The 15953-nt window shown below is 33.5% G+C and overlaps 1 protein-coding gene across 10 annotated transcripts in view; it reads left to right on the top strand.

The window, feature by feature from the left end:
• Positions 1 to 15953, top strand: part of MESR6 (misexpression suppressor of ras 6) — a 436905-nt gene that overhangs the window by 183739 nt on the left and 237213 nt on the right. The gene's annotated exons all lie outside the window — the stretch shown is intronic.

The following is a 15953-nucleotide window of genomic DNA, read 5'->3' as shown; positions in this document are numbered from 1 at the left end:
AAGCCTTCGCGAAGGATCTTGTTTTTTTACGAACTATTACTACACGTAGAAAAACGATTTTCACCGGCTGGATACGTGAAACGCGAAAAACTATATTAAGATAAACGATCTGTAGCGCGATAAAAAAATGAGTCGTAGGGTCGCACGGAAAAAGAAGGAAGGAAGGAAGGAAGGGTGCCAGCAATATTTCGAACGGAGCAACGCTATCCGTTTATTAATCCACTCGCTGGAAACCCGATGTTTTCATCGTGTTCGTCAGAGTGGGTCGTCGCTCGCGGTACCAGTGGATCTCAACTTGCTATTCTCCAGATTGTTATTTTCTGCTTAAACGAAACGAAGATGATCGACGGAAAGAAAAACAATCTTTTACTTAGGTTCTAATAACAATGAACTAGACAACAAATACAAATATTCATTTTAAAATAAACGTAGTTAGTAGTTATCAAACGAAATAGGTTTAACCTATTATAATACATTTGTGTACCTACCTAATACATTTATGTATTCCTCATAAAACTTCCGCTCTTCTAGTTCGTGTTTATATTAACTTATTTTCAGTCTGTTTGTCACGGTTAGATATGTCATAACCAATTCGAAAAGTATACGCATTAATAGGTTTTCACTAGCTTCTGTGCAACCCGGGTGCTTTGTTTTTTTCAAATCACTATACTTTCATCTCCGCTTTGCATGCACGATCGCTTCTCGATTATTCGGAGAATTCGAGTATCATCAGCAATTCGATTAAAAACAATTTCACAATTCCGTTTGAAAGAATTTCTACTTTTGAAGGAGCATAGAAGAGAGATGAGCGGGAGAGAGAGAAAAAAAGAAGAGAAAAACGAATTGCGTCGACAACAGACAGCTTCGACGTCGACGTCGACGTCGAGGACGGACGACAGGACCCCAGGCAGCAACGACAGCGCGGCAGCAATTCTTCTCTCCTGAAGGGTCCTCGTCTACGGATCTTGGGAGGTAAGGCACCCTTGAGCACGGCTCCCTTCTTCTCTTCTCCTTCTCTTACATCTTTTAATTCTTCTCCTTCTTTTTCTTGTTGTTGTTCTTCTTCTACTACGCTTCCGTAGACCCCTTGTCTCCATAGCGTCTACGTTTCACGTAGAACATGCCAAGGCAGGCCCCTTTAAGCATATAAATTATTAGAACCGCTTCAAAGACCACTTGGAATCCTCCATTGTTGCACGCGCCGCGCTGCACCGTTTCGTTCCGTTCCGTTCCGCTCTGCTCTATACGCGCGCTCCCGCACACATCTACCAAAGGAAAACAACGTGTTCTACGCTTTTTAAAAACGAACAAGACTAATCTTTAGAAGGCACTCAAAGACACTCTTCTTCAGGATCTTTTGCTATCTCTTTTACCTTATCTTTTTCTTCGTCATCGTCGTTGTCGTCTTTCTTCTCTTCTTTCTCGTCTCATTCTTCACCCTTTCTGAATACTTCGTGTATTTTCTTTTTTATTCTCTTTTTATGATTCTTTTTAATCGATACTCTCAAGTACGAATACGAAGCTTCATTATCCTCGACACGTCGGCACATTTAAACGCGCTTATCTTTAAACAGCCCGTTATTATTTTACGTGCAATTACCAATGAATAGATTCTACGTCTGGATGCCGATCGTATTCTACTACCAGTGTAAGCTTAGCAATCCGTGGCGTAGATCGTGTGAAGTAATTTAAATGGTCTGTCGGTTTTGATCGTTCTGGATCGAGAAACTCGAAGTCATCGCGTTCAGGTGCCAATTAACTTGGAAATCAATTATGTTCATCGTTTAAAGGATCATAGAGTTTCAGATGGCGACTGTATCAAGCTTACTTATTGCTTACGGCAATCTCCGTTATTAACGTCGTCGGAAAACGGTAATTAATTGAAAGGAAGTGCTTTCTCATTCATCTGTACCTATATTATTTGGAAATCGTAAGTTAATATCGTTGTCATATTACATGAATATCGATACCATCGTCGTTGCTTTGAAATATGTATAGCAAACCATTTCTATCTCTTTATTTTTCTCTCCTTTTCTCTATTTCTCTCTGCTTGAAGGAACAGCAATTAATTGAAGGAGGCTGTGGAAATTGCGGGCGTCTTTGAAGTGGCGAACACCTTAAGCTGTATCCACTGATGTTATCCTTACAGTTGGTTTAACACAAAACAGGTTCGCCTTTGTGAATCACCGAAATTTCCAAACATTTTATCTTTTCCTTCGTAATGCGTTCAAAAACGTTCAATTTATGGATTCGTTCGGTTAAGTTTTCACGTAATGCGATGCTCTTTCGATAAAACTATATATGCTTGTTAGAAAAAGTAATGGTAACAAACTCGTTTCGAATAATTAACCCGAAGGCTTTATCTATGTAAATTCGTTGCTGATCATGACCCAAGAACTATTTTCGTTAGTTCTCATTATTAATCGCATAGAAGAATTTTAATTAGGGAATAGCACGAACCACGGATTAATCTACCGTCTAACAGAAATACACCAAGAAGACGATGTCCGCGAGTGAGCCTAAAGAAATAAAGAGGTATCGTCCTCGACTAATTAACCGAAGAATTTATTTATACGATTATCTCGATTCTCAGAAATGTCGCTCGAGTGGGGAAATAGCTAAGGGAAAGAAAGAAGAAAAATATCACGAATACCGAGGAATTAAACGAGCTTGCTCTCTCTCCCTTTCTTTCTTTCTCTCTCCCTTTGTCATCACGATTCCTTTTTCCAACCTCTACCCTAATTAATAGCTTCGAAGACGACCGTAATAATAGATTCACCACGCTGAAAGATATCCGACAGGCGTAACTACTCACAGGAGAAACAAACTCGACCTCTTTCGATTTTCTTCACCCTTATTTCTTCTTCTTTTTCTTTTCTTTCTTTTTTTTCTGACTTTTTTTTTCGCGTGAAGAAGAATAACCTCGATCGACACGATGAGGAAGTGATGTGTTTTTAATGAACGACCAAGACGAACTTTTGACTCGTGCGACTAAACGGAATGCAACGTCATCGACATGATTACCAGCAATCCCACGCTGAAACTCGAGATTTCCTTAACGATCGAGAACATTAAAGACGACCTTCGCGTGCTCCTGTCTTCGAGTTTCGCTTCTGCGGAACGAGCAAACCCATCATTCGCCATTTCGACCAAATTACGGTCCAGTAAAGTAACAAGATCGACGTATCGATGCCAATGTTCCTTTTTCCTTGTCGTATTGTCACGAAAAATACCACCCATTTAAACAATGGGGTACGTGGACGGAAGATAAACTACATTTTTTATCTTCCCTTTATAAAAATAAAATATTACATTTATCTTAGTACGAAGATATCTATATTTTATAAAAGAAGACAACATTCATTAGAGAACCTGATAGTATTAAAAAAAAAATAATGTGTGCAGATCACACGTGTTAGAAGTGAAACCTTCAAAAATCTACGTTTCGAGAGAATGAGACGAATGCACAGTTTTAAGAGTAAGATAATTGTAGGATTTATTTATTATGATATTAATACTATATATAATTAAGGTTAACGGTATGGTCTCTGGGTGGAATAGCTGATAAGAAGTACACTTTTCCAAATTTAGGCAATAAAAATGGAATGCTGAATGCAATAGTTATAAATAGACACCAAAATCATAGGATGTTTATCAAAGGAAATATAATTCGTCAGAAATTAAATAAATATACATAATCCTTTTTTTGAAGCTCAGGTATAAAATTTTTTTTGTTAGTATGGTTTTCTATTTCCCGTTTTCATCTACATTCTTGCGCTATATAACAAGCATTTTAGGATAGAAGAAATAAAGACCGATTCACGCTGGGCGTTCAACATTTTAAAAATGTTTTTATTTTATTGAAAAATTAGTATAAGTTTCTTAACTACGCAAATATCACACTTTATAATATAATTTTCATATATGCATGGGTCAGTACATCTCTTTGGATATTTTTCATAAAAACATATAAAAAACAAATTTAATAGACATATTTTGTCATTATGCATCAAATATATTTTATAAAGAAGCAAAATAAAAATGTGACAGTAATTTACTTGCTTTTGAATGGAATTTGTTAGCTGCTCCTCATTTGTTCCACAGTATTCTCTAATTCTTTTTCTCTGATGTATCTGGTAATCATTTTTTTTTAAATATTGCAGACAATACAATTATTATATTCTATATATTTCATAATTGTTAATTATAATATTTGCGAAATAAATAATTTAATATTAATTTTTTAATAGGATAGAAACATTTTTAAATAGAAAAGATATGACACGTTGTAAAAAAAAACTATAGGCAGGAATATTATCGCATCGATAATAAAGATAATAAATGTAGATCGAATATTATCAGACCTTCCCTGTTTTTTATAATTCTTTTCTCATGATATGGAACCGACCTTGGGGTGTAGGTAGCTGAAAAAACTAATATTTTCAAAATTCTATCCATCGAGATGGAATACTGAATGCGATAGCCATAGATAGAGACGATAATTGTAGAATATTTGTCGACAGAAAGATACGCCGTCCTAATCCAAGTTAATATAATATATATTTTTTTGAAACTCAGGTAGATGAATTTTTTTTTCTCTTACACTTTTCACACTTTCTGTGAATGTCAGATATCTTTATCATGGGTTAACATACACAAGTATTTCTTTTTGTGTTGCAACTAATAACTATAGATGCTGTTAAAGAAGAGAGCAATTGTGGTCGTATTTTTTTCGTTTCATCGGGTTTTGAATTACAACGATTTTAAAATCTATTTTTATTTTCGTTGTTTTATTTTATAATATTAAATATTTAAAAAATACATATATTTTCTATTTTTTTTTTTCTACATTTGTAAAATAAGTTATATTATTTTATTCTTATTGGAAATATAAAGCAAATAAGGTTTATTTATTTTTGTCACGTGTCTAGTTTCTTTGATTTAAAAACTTTTCTATTTTATTGAAAAATTAGTATAAATTTCCTTAATACGCAGACATTATAATTAAAAAACATGTCTTTGGATATTTATAAGAAAAATATTCTACAATGTTGTTTAATTTTTTTCTCTGATGTATCTGATAATCATTTCATTTTTTCTTTTAAAATATTGCAGACAATACAATTATTATATTCTATATATTTCATAATTGTAATTATAATATTTGCTACATAAATAATTTAATATTAATTTTTCAATAAAATAGAAACATTTTTAAATAGAAAAGAAATGACACGTTTGGTAAAATAAAAACAGACCACGCACCCTCTTTCTTTATTTCGACCGTCGGTTCGTTTGGACCTTATACTTTTGTCGCATACGTACGTGCTTATGTCTGTTTATTCCTTCTACCCTTCTATCGCTCTTACCTACAAACACTTCGAGTATCGAAAGAATACATGTCCACGCTTTTTAGTATGCAGTTGCACACAAACGCACACATATACAACCAGGAGCGATAACTACGAAGCATAGCATAAAGAGGAGACAGAGAATAGGAAAAACTGTATAGCCTTATTCCTTCTCATTCTCTCGCAGGCTAAATCCTATATGTTTGTCTCTCTTTCTCTCGTTATTTAGTATAGCAGCCGTTACATAGCTGCGTTTCCGTTTATTTACTTTTCAGATCACTTCCATTCTAAAGAAGTTTTTACTTCAAAAGTTTTTATTTCAAAAAGGAAGATGAATAAAAGAGAGAGTTGAAACATTATCGAATGAAAACGTCGTCGCGTTAAATGACAGAGAATAAGTAAACGAAGGAAATTATGAGCTCGAGCAAGCGATCGTAACTGCACCTGCGGCTAAGCCGTTGCGTTACGACGCGACGAACGCATGGAACACGCTTGGTAGAACCCTTTTTGACGGATCGCAATTTATCGTGTACTTCGTAAAACACGATTCTATAAAGGTGCTCCTTCTTTCGTCAAGTATACTTTTTTTCTTTCTTTCCTTCATTTATTCTCTGCATTTACCCTTCGACTCCTCCCTACTTTCAACTTTTCAATTCGCATTTACATTAGCTTTCGATGATTTCCAAACTTATAATTTGTGCGTAATAGAAACTTTACCGCTTTAAATATGATCGTGTTATATTTTTACGGTTATACCTATTATTCAAGTATTTTCTTTTCTATGACTTTGATTAGATTAAGCGATTAGTTTTTATGAGTTGATATTATACAAAATAAATTCCTTTTCTTTTAAATTAAAGTACAAATTAACGCTATCAGTATTGTAAAGCTTCATTAACATAATATTGGAAGTAATAGCATTTGAAAACAAAGAGAGAGAGAGAAAGAGAGAGAAAGAAGAGAATTTGAACGGCGTGTACCATCTCTTTGATGAGTATCGCACGACTCGAGGATTAGAGCTTAGAGCATGCCATTATTTACGAGCGTCCCTTCAGGCAAGTAAACGCGTTTTTCACCGTGAAAAAATTGTACTATAAGTCGTAAATACTTTGAGCGCGCGATCGGCCGGACGTACATAATTATGGGGCGAGATCACGCTCGGTAGTAATTAACTTTGAGCGATCGTTTAATGCAGATCTTTCGGGCGACTTGAGTTAGTTAGGTATCTTGCTAGAACATTTCCGCTTCTTTATTCTTTTTATTCTGTTTTTTTTCTCTTTTCCTGTAAAAGAACGTTGAACCCAACCGATAGCTTCCGAATTTGTTGATTCATCGAAAATCCTCCGAAAAGAAATCTAATTGTAAAAATAAATAATCCAATTTTCATTGAATAATTCCAGTCGATTTTTAAACAATGATTTATTCTTCTTTCGTATATTTTAAACTTGCAACAGGTATGTTTGGATATATATTTAGTTAGTTGGATCTATTCTACCTATTATACATTTTCTATGATTTTAAAAAAGTTAGGTAGACTTTTCAACTTTTAAATATCCTTTCTCGAGAAGATATCAAAGTGATTATGATTTTCTAAAGAAAAAAGGAGAAAAAGAAAAGTTAAATGTGGTTTGTAAACGCATCGACAACCGTTGTATCATCATAATAAGCGCTTCGAGAAAGTTATCTCGTTGTCCCGTAAGTTCTTACCGGCAACTTGGTAATGAGTTGGTCTTGAAAATTATTAACCGACGGCTAGAAACCAGCAGGTGCAGTCAACTCACAGAGTCTGGACCACGACTTGGTAAATAGCGAACTACGTCTATCATGGATCGAAAACTTGAAAAAGCGTGTCGACGACGTGTGATACATTGACGAAAGTAACTTCAGAAAAAACTTTCTTTCGAACTCTATTCTCATCATTTTCTTCTTCGATTCTTTTCTTCTTGAAGTTCTCCTCGAGAAGAAGAGAAGCCATTTTTTAAAGAAGGTCTGCTGGAAGAAGACCGGTCCATGCTGTGGATCGTCGGCAATGTAAATTTTTACGTTCTAATTATACGGCACGTACGTCTTTGGAATTTGTAAGGGCGCTGTCCGGTCTCAGAGATGGATGGTCTGGGTTTTTGCGCGACGGTGAACGACCAAGCCGAACAGGAGGCGTTCAGAGTGCACCTTCTTCGAACGTTGCTTGGTATCTACGATGTTGTACGAAGAAAGAGAAAGGACTGATGTTCTTCGAAATGAAGGTGACAGCTTATTGGCACGCTAGAATGACGTTCCTTGCTTACACTCGATAATTTATGTAGAAACGTTCTTTCTGTGACCTTTCATAATACATATGACTGTTTGATATCGCTTTACATAGGTACGTGTAGGTACATATACAATTCATAAGAGAAGAGGATAAACCAAGAGAAAGAAAATAGAAAGATAAAATGAAATAATTCGAGATTAGAAAGTGACTTATACCGCGTTGATTTTACCATATCAGACAGACCCGTCTTACAATCGTATAAATCCAAATAGCGATTAGATTTTTTCACACGTTTGTGATCCAAGTAAGTCCTTTGTGTATCGTAGTAACACTTTCACGAGGAACGTATATATGAACAAACGATAAAGTGTCGAGCTTCTTTCGAATTTCTAAGAAGAGATAGTTTCTCTGGGAGGAGGGATATTTACGGGCGTTTAGAAACCCTGGGTGTGGTTTGGTGTATAACACGTGTAAACGCAACGTAGTTTCCGAGATCGGGACGAATGAGCAGCTGGCGTTTAATGAACAGCAGACAACGAGAGTCATGCTACAAAATATTATCGCGAATATTACTTAGTTGCAGCCCGAAGGAAAACTATTGAAAGCAACGTCCTCGAGAATCACGAGAAAACGTGGATCACGATATGTATATTAATCTTTTTACCGCAACGATCCTTCATCGGACACTTTGAATATATTCCGCTATCAAATTGATTCTTCTGGCATTGTTCCAAAAATTTGACCGCTTGAGAATAAAAGAAATTGAAAAATGTTTTTGCAAGTCTTTCAAACTTTCGCATACGATCCGCAAGATGAACTTTTAAACAATTGATTTTATATCGATACGATCCCTATCGTTAACTTATTTATACAAGTACATAAAAATACATTAGACACACATCAGCTATCTATAGTAGATCGTATTGCTTAAAATATACATTACAAGCTATTATCTTTACAAAAAATAGAATAAATAATTGACGTTCCGACGAATTAATGTTCTGCAATGTTATAAGACGAGCAATTAACGCGAATACACTTTAACCATATATACACGTAGGTATTATTAAATCAGTTATCGTGTACCGATATCAAAGTTCTGCGTAGTGCTGATGGTTAGATCTTTGATCAAAGTCGACCTTGATTCTCCGATCGATGTTGCTGATCGGAGCAGCCTCCTCATGAAATTCAATAACCTTTAATTATAACGATTCAATAAATGGTCGATACATAATCGGCAAATATATTCTCAGTTCGTCAAGTCAGCCGTCGTGGTTGCACACGTGATTACTTTAAAACTTATCACTGTTCCATTTCTCTCTTTTTTAGTATTTTTGTTCTCTTTTATTTTACCATTTTTATCTTCTTTCTTTTTTCGTTCTATTTGCTACCATGAGAAAGAACCTTAGGGTTGCCCGTGTACTTAAAAAGAATAGTCGTAAAAAAGAAATCTCGCTAGTTCTGACAAATTGATACACGATTCTTTTTCTAAGTGATCTTTTCGACGTGTCACGGTCGTTATTCGACACCGAATCTTTTCCTATCGCAAACAAGTAATACATGATATCATGTTTCAGAAAAGGATATCATATTTTCAAGTATTTAGATTTAATACAATCATCATACGAATCCGCTAGATATTTTTCACTTAACTTCATAAAAAAATAAACGAATAAAACAAGTATCATAACGAGTTCTATAAATTCTAATAAATTTAGAAAAAAAAAATTATATTATTAGTAATACGTAATACGCCTACAACGATCGATGATGGTTAATCCTTTTCGACGAAAATAAGAATCGTTCAAGGTAAGCTAGAACGAAAACGAAGAAGAGTGAGAACTCTTTCGTTCTCTACTTCTTTCTTTCCCTTTCTTCTTTTCTTTTCTCTCAAAGCCGCTCAATTTACATTTCGTCAACGCCGGCTGTCGTTAGGCAGATGCAAGCACAAATTGGACGCGCCGTGTCCCCCTTTTCTGCGTATCACCTGCTCCCTTTCGTGCAATTACGGCCAATTTTATCGGGTTTTGAAAAGTGTCGCTCGATCGTTTGGATCTTCGAGAGATTGCATGATCATGCGCGTGCACGTTACATCGTTCGTTCTTTCAGCCGCATCGAGATCAAGTATGGGCCTGAGTTATATTGCATATGTATCTATGTATCTATGTATCTATGTAGCATCGTTTTCCGTTAGTATATCGTTCAAAATCTTCTTTCTTTTTTTAATTTTGTTTGGTAAAGAAAAAGATATAAAGGATATGTTAGTATCGATGTCATCAATCCATGCGATCTAATCGATAAGAGAATATTCTCTTACGCTTATATAAGCTTATATAATTATTGTAATTTATCGTCTTCCTATACTTCAATTTTACTCTTTGATGGATCCTTAAAGCGTTATTAAGGCAAATGACTCGGAATATGTCGTCATTTTATGAATCGATAATGGTCTGAATGCTACTGCATCTTAATCGATTCCTTCGCTAAAATATCTACAATTTTATACGTATAAATATGTATAGTTGAGATTTCGATCGATCTATCATTTCCCACTCGATCAACGGGTTTATCTATATTATCATTTTCATAGAAGTAAAAAGTCAATTGATGATCGATCAAATGCAGAATAATTAATTTTAATGATCAAATTTTTTCTTTTTCTGAAGTGAAAACTTCTTTAGAATGGAAGTGATCTGAAAAGTAAATAAACGGAAACGCAGCTATGTAACGGCTGCTATACTAAATAACGAGAGAAAGAGAGACAAACATATAGGATTTAGCCTGCGAGAGAATGAGAAGGAATAAGGCTATACAGTTTTTCCTATTCTCTGTCTCCTCTTTATGCTATGCTTCGTAGTTATCGCTCCTGGTTGTATATGTGTGCGTTTGTGTGCAACTGCATACTAAAAAGCGTGGACATGTATTCTTTCGATACTCGAAGTGTTTGTAGGTAAGAGCGATAGAAGGGTAGAAGGAATAAACAGACATAAGCACGTAGGTATGCGACAAAAGTATAAGGTCCAAACGAACCGACGGTCGAAATAAAGAAAGAGGGTGCGTGGTCTGTTTTTATTTTACCAAACGTGTCATTTCTTTTCTATTTAAAAATGTTTCTATTTTATTGAAAAATTAATATTAAATTATTTATGTAGCAAATATTATAATTACAATTATGAAATATATAGAATATAATAATTGTATTGTCTGCAATATTTTAAAAGAAAAAATGAAATGATTATCAGATACATCAGAGAAAAAAATTAAACAACATTGTAGAATATTTTTCTTATAAATATCCAAAGACATGTTTTTTAATTATAATGTCTGCGTATTAAGGAAATTTATACTAATTTTTCAATAAAATAGAAAAGTTTTTAAATCAAAGAAACTAGACACGTGACAAAAATAAATAAACCTTATTTGCTTTATATTTCCAATAAGAATAAAATAATATAACTTATTTTACAAATGTAGAAAAAAAAAATAGAAAATATATGTATTTTTTAAATATTTAATATTATAAAATAAAACAACGAAAATAAAAATAGATTTTAAAATCGTTGTAATTCAAAACCCGATGAAACGAAAAAAATACGACCACAATTGCTCTCTTCTTTAACAGCATCTATAGTTATTAGTTGCAACACAAAAAGAAATACTTGTGTATGTTAACCCATGATAAAGATATCTGACATTCACAGAAAGTGTGAAAAGTGTAAGAGAAAAAAAAATTCATCTACCTGAGTTTCAAAAAAATATATATTATATTAACTTGGATTAGGACGGCGTATCTTTCTGTCGACAAATATTCTACAATTATCGTCTCTATCTATGGCTATCGCATTCAGTATTCCATCTCGATGGATAGAATTTTGAAAATATTAGTTTTTTCAGCTACCTACACCCCAAGGTCGGTTCCATATCATGAGAAAAGAATTATAAAAAACAGGGAAGGTCTGATAATATTCGATCTACATTTATTATCTTTATTATCGATGCGATAATATTCCTGCCTATAGTTTTTTTTTACAACGTGTCATATCTTTTCTATTTAAAAATGTTTCTATCCTATTAAAAAATTAATATTAAATTATTTATTTCGCAAATATTATAATTAACAATTATGAAATATATAGAATATAATAATTGTATTGTCTGCAATATTTAAAAAAAAATGATTACCAGATACATCAGAGAAAAAGAATTAGAGAATACTGTGGAACAAATGAGGAGCAGCTAACAAATTCCATTCAAAAGCAAGTAAATTACTGTCACATTTTTATTTTGCTTCTTTATAAAATATATTTGATGCATAATGACAAAATATGTCTATTAAATTTGTTTTTTATATGTTTTTATGAAAAATATCCAAAGAGATGTACTGACCCATGCATATATGAAAATTATATTATAAAGTGTGATATTTGCGTAGTTAAGAAACTTATACTAATTTTTCAATAAAATAAAAACATTTTTAAAATGTTGAACGCCCAGCGTGAATCGGTCTTTATTTCTTCTATCCTAAAATGCTTGTTATATAGCGCAAGAATGTAGATGAAAACGGGAAATAGAAAACCATACTAACAAAAAAAATTTTATACCTGAGCTTCAAAAAAAGGATTATGTATATTTATTTAATTTCTGACGAATTATATTTCCTTTGATAAACATCCTATGATTTTGGTGTCTATTTATAACTATTGCATTCAGCATTCCATTTTTATTGCCTAAATTTGGAAAAGTGTACTTCTTATCAGCTATTCCACCCAGAGACCATACCGTTAACCTTAATTATATATAGTATTAATATCATAATAAATAAATCCTACAATTATCTTACTCTTAAAACTGTGCATTCGTCTCATTCTCTCGAAACGTAGATTTTTGAAGGTTTCACTTCTAACACGTGTGATCTGCAGACATTATTTTTTTCTTCTTCTTTTTCTTCATTTCTTATTTACAAATTAAGGCGTGCGTTTATTATTTATTTTGGAACATAGTCTGTAATCGAAGTGAATTTTAATAATTATTTTCTTAATATTATTTTCATTAAATTGCAATTTATATCCATTTCTTATCGAGTTCAGTTAATAAATCTATGTTTCTTTCTTTTTTTTTTATATATTTCAATTGAAAGTACATAGTAAATCGAGTCGTTTCTCGTGATCTAACGTTTTTTCTAATCTTATTCATAGCACGCTCGCGATCAGTTGCGATTAGATCGATAACGACTGAAGTTTTTTAAGCGATTACGCGCAATCGTGCGTGAATGGAGGAAGAAGAAGCGATCTCACGCAAACATCGTTTTCATCGCGATTTTCTAATTATGGAAATCGTGATCGCCACGTGCGAGCTATATTTATCGTTGCTTTATCTATTTTTAATGTTTTTTTACTATCGTATTACAGGTATAGATGAGTTTTATACCAACATCGATATATCGACTAGAATTTCTTTTTCTTTTTAAAATTTTTTTATATTTTTAGTTCAATGTGTTTTTTTAGCATACCGTGAGTATGCATATCTCGAAATAAAATAAAATTCTTTTATTTTCTTTAAATAACTTACTCCAAACCGATCAATCGATTAATCGATCTTATAGATAGATTAAAGTATGATACCCTTTTTACCTATAAAGCTTGACACTTACACACGAACGTAAGATGTGCAAAAGGGATCTTGCTTCTAATTTACGTGAAAGAACGTTGGAACTTTCAAGTGCAGAGAAACTATCTACTAAGAGTGTAGAATTCGTTAATAATTACGGCTCACTGTAACTCCTCGTACGCTCATCGTAATTCATAAGCGGTATTCTTTTAAAGTTGTGCCTAGATTACAGCCCTTGGAGCAAGGCAACTTGAACGAACGGGCGCCCGAGGAGTAGTAATAAAATCTCGACGAAGCGCATCGAGATTATTTTCGAAAACAAAAATATACAAATTTCGCGATTTACCAAGACTAGAATTGGTGGGACGTTAAATAGAATGCTACTACGAATGGTACTACTAGTTGTCGATAGTAACGGTAGTAAGAAATCGTGATTATAGCTAATCGTTAATTAGTATGACGTGTTTTATGCCGATCGACGTTAGTTTTAGCTTCGTCATTTAATTTCTATCCAGAAACGATAGCCGGATGTGGTAGAGAGACAGGAAACATCCTGGTCGGTAAATTAGCTCCTTCTCTTTCTTTCTCCTTTACCCTACGTTCACCTCTTTCCGTTGTCTTTCTTGGCGAACGTTAGATTGTAATAGATTGAGATAAAATTTTTATGTATATATATTATAGGGTGGTTCACTAACTATTGCCATCTAAAAAGTTCCGAAGAAAAGTTGTATGAAAAATTCAGGACTATAATATGAGGTTAATTTTTCTTGTTATGTTAAGTCTCTTTCAAAATTTATAAGTCAAGATGAATCCAATGATATGCAACATTAATGGTTTTCAAGATCAACGAAGGTCAAGTCTGCCGAACAAGCTAGTCACAATATAGCTCCTCCGCGTCATAATTATGTCAGGTTTGCGTCATCCTTTAATTGTTTCGACAAAGGACGAAACAAAAATTTTCCAAATAGTTTTTATTGATAATTGTCAGGTTTCGTATTTAATATTGCACATCATTGGATTCGTCTCAATAATCGTAATTAAAAAATAAGTATTAAAATATAGTATTCTATTTAAAAAAACACATTTGACCACTAAATCTTGAAAGCGGTTCTACCTAACAAAAAAAACTAAGTTCATATTATGGTCCTGAATTTTTATGCAACTTTTCAGCTACTGTCATACTTTTAGAGCTATTTAGTTGGCAAGAGTTAATGAATCACCTTGTATATGTATGCATATATTTTTTTTCTTTTCTATATCATATTATATTTGGATTAGTTTATTAGATTACCAACTGTTTTTATTGTATTTTATGTGAGCTAGTATTTTATTTATTAAAATATAAATTTATCATTGTATTGTGTTGATAGAATAATTTTATAACACAATTTCGCGAATGTTGATCAGTTTGTTAGGATGCGCGATTACTCTTCTTCCTTTACTAATGTCATTACGTAATATTATATCCTAACATTGGGAAGTTTTACTTGAAATCTAGCTTATTAATAAAGAAGTCAAGATAACAAGTGAGAGTGAAAGTAACGATCTTTCATTCTCGAAACATTGAATTTATTCTAAATTAACAAATTGTAAAAGAAAATCATAGTTTATCGTTGAGAGATAAATTATGTTAGTAGTAGTCTCATAGGTAAATATTAACAAGAGCCCTTGGCGACAAGCTAGAGAAAAGCAATAATTAGTCTTCTCTTAACGTTCGTTTCATTCCTATCTTTCATTCTATCGTACGAAAGAGGTAATGAAAAAAATCAAATTACGTTATGCGTTCGTATCGATGACGGATCTATTAAATTCATTGGCAGCTGGAAGAAAAGAAAAAAGAAAGAAACAAAGAAAGAGGGAGAGAGAGAAAAGAAGATATCTATCGTAGTCAGAAATCACAGTCGACGCGATTATTCGCACAAAATGCGCGTAGCAAACGGCTGTCTAGTATTCTAGTACTTCTCCATATTGCTCACGGAGATATCAGATAAGACGAAAATGAATTGCTGCGCGTAAAGTCAACCGATTGTCGGAGATCTCATTGGCGATTTGTTCTCGGACCTTTCAGTGTTCAAACGCGAGCATTCGATAGGCAGCCTTTCCAGTCAGACTTCTTTTTATTTTTTTTATTTTATTCCTTTCCTAAAGAGAGTTCCCTCTCTCTTTCTTTTTTTCTCTTCCTTGTCTGAAGTTTATCGAAGCTCACGCGGTTTCGTGCGAAAAAGCGAACAAAGAGACACGTCCTCGTCGTAATATCGCGACTCTCCACAACGAAAAGCCATCAGATAAAGGTACCCGAGATCTTTATTACTTAGCGTTATAGATCGTTCTTTCCTTAGAGAAATAAACAATAGGCACGTTGCGTATACGAGTTCACGTTCGCGAAGGGTTATCTCGAGTAAGGGAATACGGTATGTTACAAGGTATCAGATAAGGAATAAAGGAAGGAGTGAACGAGTAAGAAGAAAGAGAGGGGAGTAGTACAGTACACCATTCGTACCTTCTTATCGTTGTAAGCGTTCTCTCGAGATTCGCCGTCTTCATCTCGTTCTTCGAGATACCACCATGGTGTAAATTATTTTTCAGTTTACTCCACTTACCTTTTTTTTGGTAGAACAATCGATGAGAATTTTCAATGCACCGATGCTAAAGATATTTATCGATTTATCTATCACTTTGTATAGATATTTACTTACTTACTTGAAGTATTGGTGTTCAAAAGAAAGACAAGTAGTAGAAGAAAA

The sequence above is a fragment of the Polistes dominula genome, unplaced genomic scaffold (assembly GCF_049000335.1).
Source record: "Polistes dominula isolate Pdom_NZ unplaced genomic scaffold, Pdom_raw_medaka contig_24, whole genome shotgun sequence".
Taxonomy (NCBI): Eukaryota; Metazoa; Arthropoda; class Insecta; order Hymenoptera; family Vespidae; genus Polistes; species Polistes dominula.
Note: the sequence above shows the minus strand (reverse complement) of the source record. Positions and strands in the feature narration are given on the sequence as shown.